At 36.5% G+C, this 15,276-nt stretch overlaps 1 pseudogene; it reads right to left on the reverse strand.

Moving 5' to 3' along the window:
- Positions 1-1,589: 1,589 nt before the first annotated feature.
- LOC145127624 (secreted RxLR effector protein 161 pseudogene) lies at positions 1,590-1,901 on the reverse strand (annotated as a pseudogene).
- Between the last annotated feature and the right edge of the window lie 13,375 nt (positions 1,902-15,276).

The following is a 15,276-nucleotide window of genomic DNA, read 5'->3' on the forward strand; positions in this document are numbered from 1 at the left end:
ATATTCTACTATATAATTCATAGTTTTATGGGGTCGCTAATAACAAATTTTAACAGACATGTTTGATCCCATCTATGGCTCTGAATTCTCTTGCTTATGTATCCTTCATCACAAAAGATTTCCTATCAAACCATCCAATATGAAAAACTAGTGTAATCGGCCCATAACTTGGTTATAGAAATCACGAATACACCCCAACCATCAAAAGATAACACTAAGCGGTTAGATATCATTTATTCCACTAGCGTATCAAGAGATGTGCGAGTGCTTTCAAAAAGGATGGCACATATTTGAGGTTTATAAGGGGTCTTTTTATGTTTTGTTAGGAAGTAAAGCGGATAACTAGCAAAACTATAAGAACACAAGACACATTATCTACATGGTTCGGTCAAGGTGACCTACGTCCATGGGCAGGAGGGGAGTACTCTTTTATTTCAGAGATCTCAAATAGAGGTTACAAGCAAAACTACACAGAGATTCGCCTATCACTCTAGAATTCAAGATACAAAATAACCTAGCATACATCCTTATTTATACTTGAGGGATGAGACCTAAAACCCTAATGATCCAAGCCCATTAGCCCATAGGCCCATGAATGGAGGCAACTTGTCATATTCCGCCATGCAACATCTTCTGGAACATTTTTGAGCATCATAGAGGACTTCATAGTATATTTGGCTCATCAAGGACCAAGATGGTCTAACTTACACCATGATGGCGCAATAAATGTATGGATGGCGCAACAGGCTTCAAGTGTGGCACAAGAACATCAAAATTGGAGCAACACTTGGCGCAACAGGAACATACATAGGACAACAAGGCCATGCATGGCACAAGAGCATACTCTATGGCTCAACAGGAGTACCCCATGGCGCAAGAGGAACTCCTCATGGTGCAAGAGGGAGTATAATGGCGTAAGAAGGAATTCCCTTGGCGCAACAGCATCCTTCTTGTCCCATCCCTTCAACATATGGAGCAACAAGGTTCCCTTGTTACTCCATATCACTACCAAGTGCTCCAAACCTCTTCCAGTTACTCCAAACCCCCTTCTGTACGATTCGTTCCTTTGGAACTTGATCCGTTCCTTTATCAGATGATCAATTCCTTTTCAGATGATTTGTTCCTTTGTCACATGCTCCATGAACCCCAAGTGCTCCATTGAGTTCCAAGTGCTCCAAATGCACCATAAACATGATCCATATGCTCCATGAACATGATCCAAATGCTCGAGTCACATTTAACAATCTCCACCTTGACTTGAGCATCCTCTAAGCTCCAACTCGAACAATAACTTCTTATCCCTTCCTGCCATCCCTCCCCAAAGGGACCTACCTCCTACGACCATCAACCAAGTCCAAGCAAAGCTTGAACTTCTCCGTAGGCAAAGACTTTGTCAACATATCTGGTGGGTTGACCTTGGTATCAATCATCAGTATTGAAAACTTGTCTCCTTCCAGAATATCCCGAATGAAATTCAGCCAGACATCAATGTGCTTCATTTTCTCGTGATACACAGGGTTCTTTGCAAGACTCAAAGCACTTTGACTTTCACAATACATGACATGCTTCTTCACCTTCAGACGAAGACTCTAAATAATCCCTTTCAACCGTATCTCCTCCTTTATTCCTTCCGTCATGGACATGTACTCAGATTCAGTTGTAGACAAAGCAACCATATCTTGTAACGTTGACTTGTAACTGATGACACATCCGAATAAAGTGAATATGTAGCATGTATGTGACCTGTGCTTCAACAAGTCACCACCATAATCAGAGTCAACATATCCCACTAAGTCACTCTCCGTATTAGCTCCATACACCAAGCAAACATCTTTTGTTCCTTTCAAGTATCGCAAGATCCACTTTACAGCTTCCCAATGAGTCTTCCCTGGATTACTCATAACCCGCTAACCACACTAACTATATGAGCAAAATCAGGTCTAGTACAGACCATATCATACATGAGACTTCCAACAACACTTGAGTATGGAACCCTGCTCATATACTTCCTTTCTTCATTAGTAGTGGGAGATAGTGCTTGGATCAAGTTTCAAGTTAGCTTCCAAAGGAGTTCCAACTGGCTTGGATTGATCACAATTGAAGGACTGCAGAACTTTCTCAATGTACTTTAGTTGAGAAATACATAACCACCCCGATCTTCTGTCCATTTGAATCTCCATTCCCATTATCTTCTTTGCTGCTCCCAAATCCTTCATCCGAAACTCACTCTTCAGGGTCGCCTTCAAGCCATTTATTCCAGCCTTGTCTTTGGTTGCGATGAGCATATCATCAACATATAGCAACAGACATATGTGGGAATCTTTTGACAATTCCTTTGAGGAAACACAATTGTCAAACTAGTTCCGAGTATAGCCATTCGAGATCATGAATGAATCAAATCTCTTGTACCATTGTCTTGGAGACTGGTTCAACCCATACAGGGATTTCTTCAGCAAACATACATGAACCTTCTGGCTGGGACATATATTTTGGGTTTTGGTATACTACAATATCCTATGGTTCACATACAACCCTAAATGCCTTGGATCTATGGTTTCACTAATTATACATGTAATGGTGTTTCCAAAGCATTAAACCTATAACTAGCATGCAATTGACATAAACAATATATAATACTAGTTAGGATGACATACCTTTTATGTAGCTTGAAACCTTGTTGTATTTGGCCTTAAGAGCTTAGTGCCCCAAGTGTTGCACCTCAAATGGAATCACAACTCACCTAGGACAAAGGTGACTCTTGAGAGAGAATTTCCATGCACCAAAAAAACCTCCATAAACTCCAAGAACTAGAAGTAGTTTTTAGGTTATGGAGCTTATATTTATATGTAGGATTCCAAGAGTCATGGGTATAACCCAAATCCATGGTTTTAGGATTCCAAGGATTCTAAGAGTCATGGGTTTTATGATCCATGGTTCATGTGGCCCAACTCTTTATGTATCCATACATAAACTTAGTCCAATATGGATCATAAGCCCAACACATATAAATATAACCAATTACCATAATTAGTCCCCATAGATTTAATTAGTCTCTTTTGATCACTAAATTAATTCCAAACTAATTCTTGATCAATACTAATTAAATCATATGATTTTATATTAATATATTAGAACTTATAATATATTAATAAATCATATATAACCTCTTCTCAAAAGTCCATCCTAACAAATTGTCCTTATGTTATGCAACCCAAATGGACCATGCTACTCTCGAGTCGAGTACATACCAATAATAGTTATGGGCTTAGACATCTAATCTAACAGTCTCCCACTTAGATAAGTCTAAAACTATTATTGCAAATATGACTCCAAAATCCCGACTAGCAAGTGTAGCTCTTAAAAGCCGCTGTCGAACTCTGATCTAGTCAATGACGTGTCCATTAGATAAGGGATCATATATTCCTCCATTCGAGATATCATATGGACTGAGACATGGATTATAATCATTCTCTCTGTCCATCTGTTGTTTCCCGATTTCTGATTTATGACGACCGACTAATTTAACAAATCAAATCAGTCTAGGCCCGTCCGAGCACTTAGGGTTGTCATCACTAAATCATCGAGGGGCCCACAAATATCGCTTTTATCCACATGGGATAAAAGGAATGGATAAACTTCGACCCAAATGCTCGCTTGTACTCACTCATCAAATTACACCAACGATATGTTTTATAACATCCAAGTTACTGGTGTGTTTACATATGTCAATGTGCAACCGACTCGCAACTACAACTCACACGTCTCCGTTTGAAGAATATAAGATATTATCGTCTCATGATCACTTGTGATAAAATCCATGAAGTGATTCAAATGAGCGTGGGTTTAATCCAATACTCGAATCATATTCCAGGAGCACTCATGAATACTGCAGCTATGTCTAAAACACCAAGACATACTACAGACCCATTCATGACAGTCTTGCCTCAATACCTACTTCCAAAGTATGATCGACTGTGTACGATTTGAATAATCTAGTTATTCGGTAAGTCAAAACATGCAAAGTGAAAGACAAGAATAATACTAATCCTATATGGCCCCAAGACTTTTGAGTCATATTGATTACTCATTATTCATTGTATATGTTTCAAATAATCAACTTAATACATGAATTAAAACAATAGCTATGCCATGCTCCAAGAATGCACACTATGTTTGTCTATGGTCCTTTCTTTGTGGAATAGATCAATTGAAAACATTTCAATGATTCTCATTTCACAATTCCAAATCCTTATGACAAATATAAGAATACAAGATTCTTTCCCAATCTGTTAGATTCTAAACTTATATGCAATGATCCTCTTGTAATGACTATGCACAAAAAGTGACAAAGACTTGGCTACAGACATTACAAAGTATTCCAATGGAGAGAAATTCCATGGAAACGAAGTATCACATTCAAAGTACATTCCTTTGAACATCCTTCTTGCATTAAGTTTTCTAATCTTACATAGATTTAAAGAATAACTTCCACTTATGGAAATATTTCCATATTCCCATTTTGACTATCACTTCTGAACAAGAGTTGCCTCTTTTCAGAATATGTCAATATGGTCCTTCCAAAATTTACACCATACTTCCAACTGTCCATGAGCAACCAATCTTTGGTAAACCTCGGATTGTCCTCGACAATTGCTTAATCATTTTAGTCATATCCAGTTCTATTACTTTTTCCCTCTTAATGCCCTAGGCATTTGGAAAAATTAGAACGGATGAATATCACAACACATGTAATCGATCCTAAATATGAAGCATATGGGACGCGATTCATGATGTCTCACATAAAGACATGATACTAGACCAGTCTTTTTCTATAATATTTCTATTTTCCATGTTCTCATAATTCGAATTATGAAAAGGGATGCCGTAATCATAATCGAAATTTAGAACGCAAATAATATTTCAATATACAGAATTTCCTTATGTTGAACCATTCCAACATAACATTCATATATATACTTGACTAAATTGATTAAAATTTCAATTTAAGCTTTTAGAATTGAAATAAAGTATAAATTCCTCTCCCTTAATTATAGCAAAACAACTTTTCAAACTCTGCAACTTGAAAATTGAAACTTTTTTTCTATAATTAACATTGCTAACTTGCAACATCCATCATAATTGATTATGCTCCCACTAGCATAATAATCATTCCTTTTACTAGCATAACATTTATGCTCCCACTAGCTTTGACATGTACCTAGAAATCAGCTGGACTTCTAGAAATCAATACTTATTGACTTTCATTACCAAAGTTCAGATTTCTGATACGAGATGTTTTGATAAGACTTTATCTAGGCTTCTCAAACTCATACACATTTCCTTAGATTGCTCACATGTGTGTCTAAACAATTTAAGAACTTACAGCAATAAGTCTCAAATGTTTAGACCTTTTGCCATTCCTCACAATTCGAATTATGAAAAGGTATGTCGTAATCATAATCAAATTTGAGAATGCAAATATCACAACTGCTATTTCTTTAAAATCTACTTAGTGAAAGCGTTTCCTCACCATCATTTTCATGAATCGAAGAGAAACCTTATGACACTTAGATTTTATGGTGTATGTGTTCCTATCCATGTGAATTTGTCATAACCATAATCATAAGACAAGGTTAGTGACAAATCCAAACTCATATGGACTGAACTTGTTCAATCTTAATTTCTTGCCACCTGGCAGCACAAGGGCCTACCATTGCTTCCAAGTAGTTATGCAAACAACAGAGAACTCATAGAACTCACATGCATAGTCAACTTTAACTGGAATGGGCATAGAAATAAGAATATGTCAACACAACTAGCTATAAACCTCAAGTCGTGTGCTAGTGATAAACAATAGGTTTATTCTTGATAACTTCTTGAAACTTGTCAAGATCTTTAAGACTCCCACTGACCTCTTGACATATATGATTCACTTTGTCAATGAACATTACTTGAAAAACAAATATTCAAGAGTTAGTGCGGATTCTAATCAAGACAAACACTTCACACAATTGGCCTTAGTTGGTCTTTGTTTTATCCAAAACATCACAACTTACCAATCTCAAATGTACAAGAGTAGAAAGCATTTTACTCTACATTTGACAAGTGTTTTAAACCTTCTTAAGATTATGTCACTCAAGGTTACAATCTTGGAGTATGACTCTAAGACTTGTTTTGGGAACAAAGTATGACTCATCTTCTTGATTTAACCATTTCAACAATTCACGATTCCTCTTCTTAGCCATACAAATGCACTAAGATGTCTTTAGAGGATCAATTGTGATATGGTTTTCCATAACCATTAAGATGATCATAAACATGATACTAAAGTACTCTCCCATCTTTTCAGATTGGAGAAACTTTTATCTTTCTGCCTAATTTGGTTCTTCTTTTCCAATGTTCCAGAATTATACTTAAACTTGTAAGCATAACCATATTTACTAAACTTTAGTAAATCATGACGAACAACCTTATCGTTCTTTGTGGTGGACCTGATCAGCGCACAACCAAGTGTACCCCGTCTCTCAGTCCTTCACTTGATTCACATATACATGTGAACAAGGAATTAGTCTTAATTTCTCAAGGATGAAAATTCTCATTCATCATACAACATAGGTTGCATGATTCCAACTTTCTATCCAACTGAAACTTGGGTGATGAGAATCATTCCTTATTTGGTAAATTATGACACTACCACAAATGAAAGAATCAAATCCATAAATCTTAAGCAGCAGCTCACAAATCTTGATCTTCGAATCATGCAATTCGAAATCCATTTTCGCAATTAGATTCAGCATACTCTTCTTCTAAGCTTCCTCTCTTTTTCCGATTCTACAAAACATCAAAATGCAACCTAGTCACATCATGTAATAAGAATCTCCAAATAGGAACTTAATAAAGTTAGATAGTGGACTTTACCTGAAGCATAGTCAAATTTTTGACTTTTACCATCCTAGTGAACTTTCAGGTAAATATGGCAGCTTCGCAACTAATGCCCCCTCTTTTGGCAATAAAACATATGGATTCTTTAGTAATGGTACATGGGACTATCTCAGACTTAGCCTTTCTCTTTACCATTTGGCCAACCGAGTTGACTATGGCCGATCCCTTTCCATTGGGAAGAGAAGACTTTTCTGGACGTCCAATGTTTCCATTGTCAATGTCCATGTAAGTTTGGGAAGTAGATCTTCCAATCAAATTTTGCTTTACCAGTGCTCCAAATCATTGCTGATTCAGCAGCACCAAGCAAATAGGAAAGATCATTAAGGGTCATGTCGTGGTCTTTCACATAGTAGCCCTTAATGAACTCAATATATGACTCGAAAAGTGATTGAAGAACCCAGTCAACAGTCAACTTCCTTGAGACTTCGACACCCAACTTTCTCAGCTTGTCAATATGAGACTTCATCTCCAAGATGTGAGTACATATAGACACTGCTTGCCAATAGGGATTGAGTGACCTTGAACTTTTCAGGAACTTGTGGGTTAGGGAGAACAATTGGAAGAGGTAGAGGAAGTGAAGTATGATTTCCAGTACCATTAATGCACAACAAAGGGATTAATCTTTCACCTTGATCACCATTTGGGATATCTTCTTAATTAGGATAGCTTTATCCAAAAGGATAAGGAAGACCATAGTTGTCATAACTAGACATCTATGAGGGAGAAATTCAAGTTTAGTTGATTTAAGCCCTTAATATAACACCCAATATGAAATATTAAGGCTAGGACCCAACACAATATTTTATAAATTGGAAGAGGGATGCCGTAATCCAAGCTACAAAATATTTGAGGCAGGTAAATGACGATTTACTAATTTCCACCATGAAAAACGAAATTTAACATTAGGTTCTAAATGAATTAAAACTCCTAGATCTTTTGAGATTCATTGAACTATTCAATGGCATGTTTAAATCTCGATTGTGCCCTTCAAGTTTGTGACTGGGATGCCGAGGATCACAAACAATGAGTGAATAACCATGCAAATTAACTTGGTACACTTAATGTTACAACCACTTAATCAATGTGCCGGTTAACCACACACGCTCCATTGATCTATGATTAACATCAAGCTACCCTTTGCCACACATTTTCAGTCTCAGATTAGTGTGTCGGTTAACCACACACGCTCCACTAACGACTTAACAAGGTGCAAAGTGCAATTTCATGGGTTAGCCCCAAATTCACATTTTCCTAAAGTAACTAAGATTGGGAATTTAATAAAGTGTAGTTACTTTATATTTATCATTATACTTTTAATGAAGGGAGAATTAATGTCCTATCCTACCCGTTCGGCTAACGACCCTCCACCAGTCAAGGAAGCGGTGGGTGAGAATGGACACCCATTAAACTGCCATTTTATAAGCAGTAACCTTATACCCTCCTTATAGACTGGCTTCGTGAATGAGGCCTACTAACGGTAAGACTGACTTACTTTTATACATATATATATAAATATTAAACCTATAATATTATAATAGTATAAGGGTTTTTAAAATTCTAAGGGTTTGGAATTAAAGTATACATGGGAGGGTTACTTTTACAAATTCCAAAACTTGAGGGAAAGTTTTGAACAATTCAAAAACTTTTGGTTTCCATAACTTATGGGTTTAATATGGTTTTTATGGAAGACTTTTCAAGTTCCATAACTTGAGGACAAGTTATGGAAGACATAAAACTATTTTATGATGACATTTAAAAAAAATAAGACCTTTCATTTTTCATAACCTATGAACTTTAATGAATCTTTTAAAAGGAAAAACTCTTCATTTTTAATAACTTGAGGACAAGTTATGGAGTTCATAAAAACCATTAAAATCAATTATTTCAATTAACATAATAATCAAATAATTTATTCTATGATCTAGATCAAACTCATAAGTAAAGATAATTCATATCAACAATTTTCAAGAACTTAGCTAATCACATAAACTAACACAACTCTTGAAACTTTGACAATTATCCTTTATTTGGATGAGGATAATCATTACCATAGCATCAAAATCAAATTTTATGAACAAAAACATTTTGTGGTAATGATTCTAAATCCAAAACAGGCCAAAAAAACTCGAAAATCTGCACTCAGGACAGCCAACTCGTCGAGTCCCTTTGATGCACTCGACGAGTCCAAGAGTATCTTCAAGCAACTCGTCGAGTCACCCAGTGGACTCGGTGAGTCCTGCTAACAGAATGCAGAAAATACGATTTTTGTGCTTCGAAAACCAATAATAACATCAAATATAATACAAAACAACCCATGGCTCTGATACCACTATTGGGTTTTGGTATACTACAACATCATATGGTGCACATACAACCCTAAATGCCTTGGATCTATGTTTTCTCTAATTATACATGTAATGCTGTTTCCAAACCATTAAACCTATAACTAGCATGCAATTGACATAAACAATATATAATACTAGTTAGGATGACATACCTTTTATGTAGCTTAAAACCTTGTTGTATTTGGCCTTAAGAGCTTAGTGCCCCAAGTGTTGCACCTCAAATGGAATCACAACTCACCTAGGACAAAGGTGACTCTTGAGAGAGAATTTCCATGCACCAAAAACACCTCCATAAACTCCAAGAACTAGAAGTAGTTTTTAGGTTATGGAGCTTATATTTATATGTAGGATTCCAAGAGTCATGGGTATAACCCAAATCCATACCCATGGGTTTTATGATCCATGGTTCATGTGGCCCAACTCTTTATGTATCCATACATAAACTTAGTCCAATATGGATCATAAGCCCAACACATATAAATATAACCAATTACCATAATTAGTCCCCATATATTTAATTAGTCTCTTTTGATCACTAAATTAATTCCAAACTAATTCTTTATCAATACTAATTAAATCATATGATTTTATATTAATATATTAGAACTTATAATATATTAATAAATCATATATAACCTCTTCTCAAAAGTCCATCCTAACAAATTGTCCTGATGTTATGCAACCCAAATGGACCATGCTACTCTCGGGTGGAGTACATACCAATAATAGTTATGGGCTTAGACATCTAATCCAACAATATAAATCTTCTCTTCTAAGTTCCCATGAAGAAATGCAGTTTTCACATCAAGTTGTTCAAGCTCCAGATCAAATGCACTCACCATTGCCAAAAGAACCCAAATTGTCTTGTGCTTCACGACCGGTGAGAACAGCTCGTGGTAATCAATTCCTTATTTATAAGAAAACCCTTTCACCACCAACCATGCCTTGAACCTAGCCAGTTCAACTCCTGGTATCCCTTCCTTCTTCTTAAAGATCTATTTTCATCCCACTGGCTTCGCTCCCTTTGGTAATGGAACAAGATCCCATGTTTCATTCTTCTTTAAAGATTGCATTTCTTCATTCATGGCCATCAACCAGTCATTTGCTTCTTTACTCGCCACAGCCTCTTTATATGATTGAGGATCCTCAGTATCAATGTCTTCTCCAGTTTCTAAAGAAAAATCAATGGATTCAAGTTCACCTGAATTCACACATCCCATATATCTATTAGGTTGTCGAATGACCCTCCTTGATCTTCTCTTTGCTATTGATTTTGACCCATCATCCTTCCCGGCATCAACACTACTAGAAGAAAATCCCATGGGTTGCTCTTGCGTTTCATCTTGTCCAGGTTGTTCATTGCCCCCTTGCTCATTGTCACTTATCATAACTTTGTCTGTAGTTTGAGTTGAAAAATCCACCTTCTGGCTAGCACCCTGATCTTTGTTCCATGCTTGACTTGTATCACCTCATCACTGGTTACCCATGGCAGATTCATCAAAGGTTAAATCTCTGCTCAAGATAAATTTAGGAGGTCTTCCTTCTTCTGTACTCCACAGTCGATAACCTTTTACTCCTGTCGCATATCCTATAAATATGCACTTCATTGCTCTTGGCTCAAGTTTACCATCATTCATATGAGCATATGTGGGACATCTAAATATACGTAAACCAGAATAGTTAGAGGGTTTCCCGGACCATACCTCATGAGGAGTTTTCAAGTTTATTGCAGTTAATGGTGATATGTTCACCAAATAGCAAGCAGTGTTAACTACTTCTGTCTAGAATTGCTTGGATAAGTTAGCAAATATATGCATGCTCCTTGCATGATGCATGAGAGTTTGGTGTATCCAGTCTTCCACTCCATTTTTATATGGTGTGTGTCGTACAATGCGATGCCTGACTATACCTTCTGCCTGGCAGAAATTATCAAATGGAGCATTGCAGAATTCCAAACCATTGTCAGGCCTTAGAGTCTTGACTTGTTTTCCAGTCCTTTTCTCAACCATGGTCTTCCACTCCTTGAACTTCCCAAAAACCTCAGTACAACCAAATATTCCTTGAATAATCATCAATGAACGTCACAGAGTATGAGCATCCTCCTTAAGACTTCACTAGTGCAGGACCCCACAGATCTGAGTGAACATACTCTAGGATTTCCTTGCTTGTGTGTTGACCGGTACCGTACTTCACTTTGTGATGCTTTCCCTTGACGCAAGCTTCACAAAACTTTATCGTTCCAATAGCCTCTCCACAAAGCAGTCATTTTTTACTTAGAACTGACATGCCTTTCTTACTCATGCGCCCCAACCTATGATGCCATAACTTCGTCTTATCATCACCTTCATTCAAGGATTGGGAGATAGCCATCGTTCCCATAACCATACTGCCTTCTAGGATATAGATTCCTCCACGATTCATATTTCCTTTTATTATAACCAGAGATCCTTTGGTCACTTTGACCCAGTCACCTTCACCAGCGGACGTCATCCCATTCTTAGCCAATGTTAGAAGAGAAATTAAATTCTTCCAAATTTCAGGAACGTACCATCAATCGAACTTCCTGACCATGACATTGTGCTTCTTGATATGAACCGTGCCACTACCTTAGATATTTCTCACCCAATCATCACCCATCTTGACTGTGTCATCCCACTCTGTGAAGGAGTCGAACTAGTCACGATTATATGTCATGTGATAGGATGCTCCAGAATCCAAGACCCAAGCATCAACAGAACTTGATGTAAATACAACCAATACATCACCATTATCCCCTTCATCAGAACATTCCTGAACCACAACAACAGTGTTATTGCTGCTTGATTCACTCTTAGACTTCCTATTCTTCAGTTGTGGATAATTTCTCTTGAAGTGCCCTTTCTCTTTATAGTTATAACACTTGGCATTCGATGAACCTTTAGACTTTGATTTAGAACGTGATCTCCCTCTGTTTCCCCCTTCCTCTCGTCTGTCCTTCCTCTTCATGAGAAAAAACCAGAACTGGACACCTCCTCTCCAACTAAAACTTTTCTTTTCAGTTCCTTAGACATCAGAGAGTCCTTCACATCATTCAAAGTGATCGTTGTCCTACCATAGAGCATGGTATCAACGAAATTCTCGTATAAGTTTGAAAGAGAACATAAGAGAATTAGCGTCTGATCTCCATCTTCAATCTTCACATAAACCCCTTGTAGATCCAAGATTATGTGATTGAAGTTATCCATATAATCTTTCACTTGGGTACTTTCAGACATTATGAGAGTGTACAACCTTTGCTTCTGATATAACCTGTTAGTCAGTGAGTTATTTTGGTGCTTGTCACAAAGTTTATCCCAGAGCCAGAAGCAGTTGTTTAATCCAGGACCTCCCTCAGTACTTCATCTGTTAAGCTCAATAGAATGGCACTATGTGCCTTCGTCAGAATGTCCACCTTCTTTTCATCCACCATGTCCTTTGGCAATTTCGCTTCTTCTTCCAGTGCCGCTGCACATCCTTGTTAAACCAGAAGAGCATTCATCTTCACTTTCCACAATGTGAAGTCATTTGAACCATTAAATTTCTCCAAATCAAACTTATGAGTAGACATCTTCAATCACAGGAATACAAACCACAGCTCTGATACCACTTGTTAGGAAGTAAAGCGGATAGCTAGTAAAACTATAAGCACACAAGACACAGTATTTACGTGGTTTGGTCAAGTTGATCTACGTCCACGGGTAGGAGGGGAGTATTCTTTTATTTCAATGCTCTCAAACAAGGGTTACAATTAAAATTACACAGATATTCGCATATCACTCTAGAATTCAAGATAGAAAAATGACCTAGGATGCATCCCTATTTATACTTGAGGGATCATACCTAAAACCCTATGGAGGCAATCAATCATACTCCACCATGCAGCATCTTCTGGAACATTCTTGAACATCATAGACGACTTCATAACATAGTTGGCTCATCAAGGACCAAGATGGTCCAACTTGCACCATGATGGCGCAACAAGTGTATGGACGGCGCAACAGGCTTCAAGTGTGGCACGAGAACATCAATATTGGAGTAACAACACCACCTTGGCGCAATAGGAACATACATGGCACAACAAGGCCATGCATGGCAAAAGAGCATACTCCATGGCTCTACAGGAGTACCCCATGGCGCAAGAGGGATCCTCATGGCGTAAGAGGAACTCATCATGGCGTAAGAGGGAGTATAATGGCGCAAGAAGGAATGCACTTGGCGCAACAGCATCCTTCTTGGCCCATCCCTTCAACATATGGCGCAACAAGGTTCCCTTGTTGCTCCATATCACTCCCAAGTGCCCCAAACCTCTTCCAGGTGCTCCAAACCCCCTTCTGTACAATTCGTTCCTTTGGCACTTGATCCGCTCCTATATCAGACGGTACATTCCTTTCTAAGTTGATCTGTTCCTTTGTCACATGCTCCATGAACCTTAAGTGCTCCATTTAGTTCTAAGTGCTCCAAATGCTCCATGAACATGATCCAAATGCTCCATGAACATGATCTAAATGCTCGAGTCACATTTAATATGTTTTACAATTTTAGTTCTAAAAACATATGATATCATGGTTATTACATGTATATATTAAGCCATGGTACCAATTTTTAAAAGAAATCACTTTTATGGTTCTATATAAGAAGCTAGTTTTTATATAATTTGACGCAGTTCAATTTTAATTTTAATAACCAATATTAGTTTTGAGTTTTAGTGCTTTAGAACCTTTATATCTTTAATCAAACTTCCTTTTATTATTTAGATATAGGAGTTTGTATAATTTGCAAAAAAATCACTATTTTATGACTTATAATTTTAGTATTTCAAAATTTGTTGTTATTAACATTTTTATAAAACCAGATTTTATTTTAAAACTATAACTTGTTACATCTTGTGTTCACATTGTAAATTTTGAAAACCAAACTCCATGTGATGTTTATTTTGTCCAAAAAAGTTTGAGTTTGAGAAAAGCTAATTTATAAACCACACAAACAGTTTACATGAAAATAAACAAACACATGTATGCATTAAGACTGAAACAAGCTATGATCTAGTTAACACTTTTGTGAGCCAACACAAAAGTGTCAAGTCCTTTCCTAAAGGGAGAAGGATACCAAATAATCTTCATGTGGACTTCATGTAGACTTCAAGCTCCCACATGCAATAAGAACCAACATTGTTGCAATTTTATAATACTTTTATAAAAGTTATGAACTTTTATAAACTTCTTATAAAACCGTGGGTATGATCTTTGATCTTCAAAGAGGCCTTCATCTTCATCTTGTTACATTTATATAAAATGAATCTTGTATAAAACTAATCTATTACATAAATAAAAAATATGAAAAACTAGCTACATTTTTTATTACATACTTTACGAATAAAAGAATATTACAAACCATTTTAAAAGTCCACATAAAATAACAACGTAAATAAGGTTCACGGCTTGTTTATGCATTCTAAAATACATCTAACATATAAAACAAGCTTTGTTTTTCTAAGAAAACTTTTATGATAAAATATACATGAAAACTTTTGTCACATAAAATAACAATTGTAAAGTTGTCATGGAAATATGTATGAACTCATTTTCTTACAAAAACAAGTTATCCATATTTTCCAAAAAAAAAAACAAGATTTCCAAATAACATAAAATCTAACCAAACTTACAAGGATGACTCTAATACCAATTGTTGAGTTTTTATTCAAAAATAGTTTCAAAAACTCAATATTTTAGCAAACAGAAAACTTTAAAATTTGCATAAACTTAAAACCAGTTTAAACCCACCAAGGATCTTCTTCAAAATTTTGGAAAGAAAGCAACAACCAAAGAGGAAGAAGAAGAAGATAAAAACCTTTGTAGTCTTTGAGTCCTCAAGGGGAGGCTTGAATTTTGAAGAAAAATGAAAGTAGAACTTCACCTTTAGTAATCCACCAAAGTACAATTGCCTCAATTTTGATAGGAATTATTAATACATT

Source organism: Lactuca virosa, chromosome 7 (genome assembly GCF_052849685.1).
Source record: "Lactuca virosa cultivar CGN04683 chromosome 7, Lactuca_virosa_CGN04683_v6, whole genome shotgun sequence".
Classification (NCBI taxonomy): domain Eukaryota; kingdom Viridiplantae; phylum Streptophyta; class Magnoliopsida; order Asterales; family Asteraceae; genus Lactuca; species Lactuca virosa.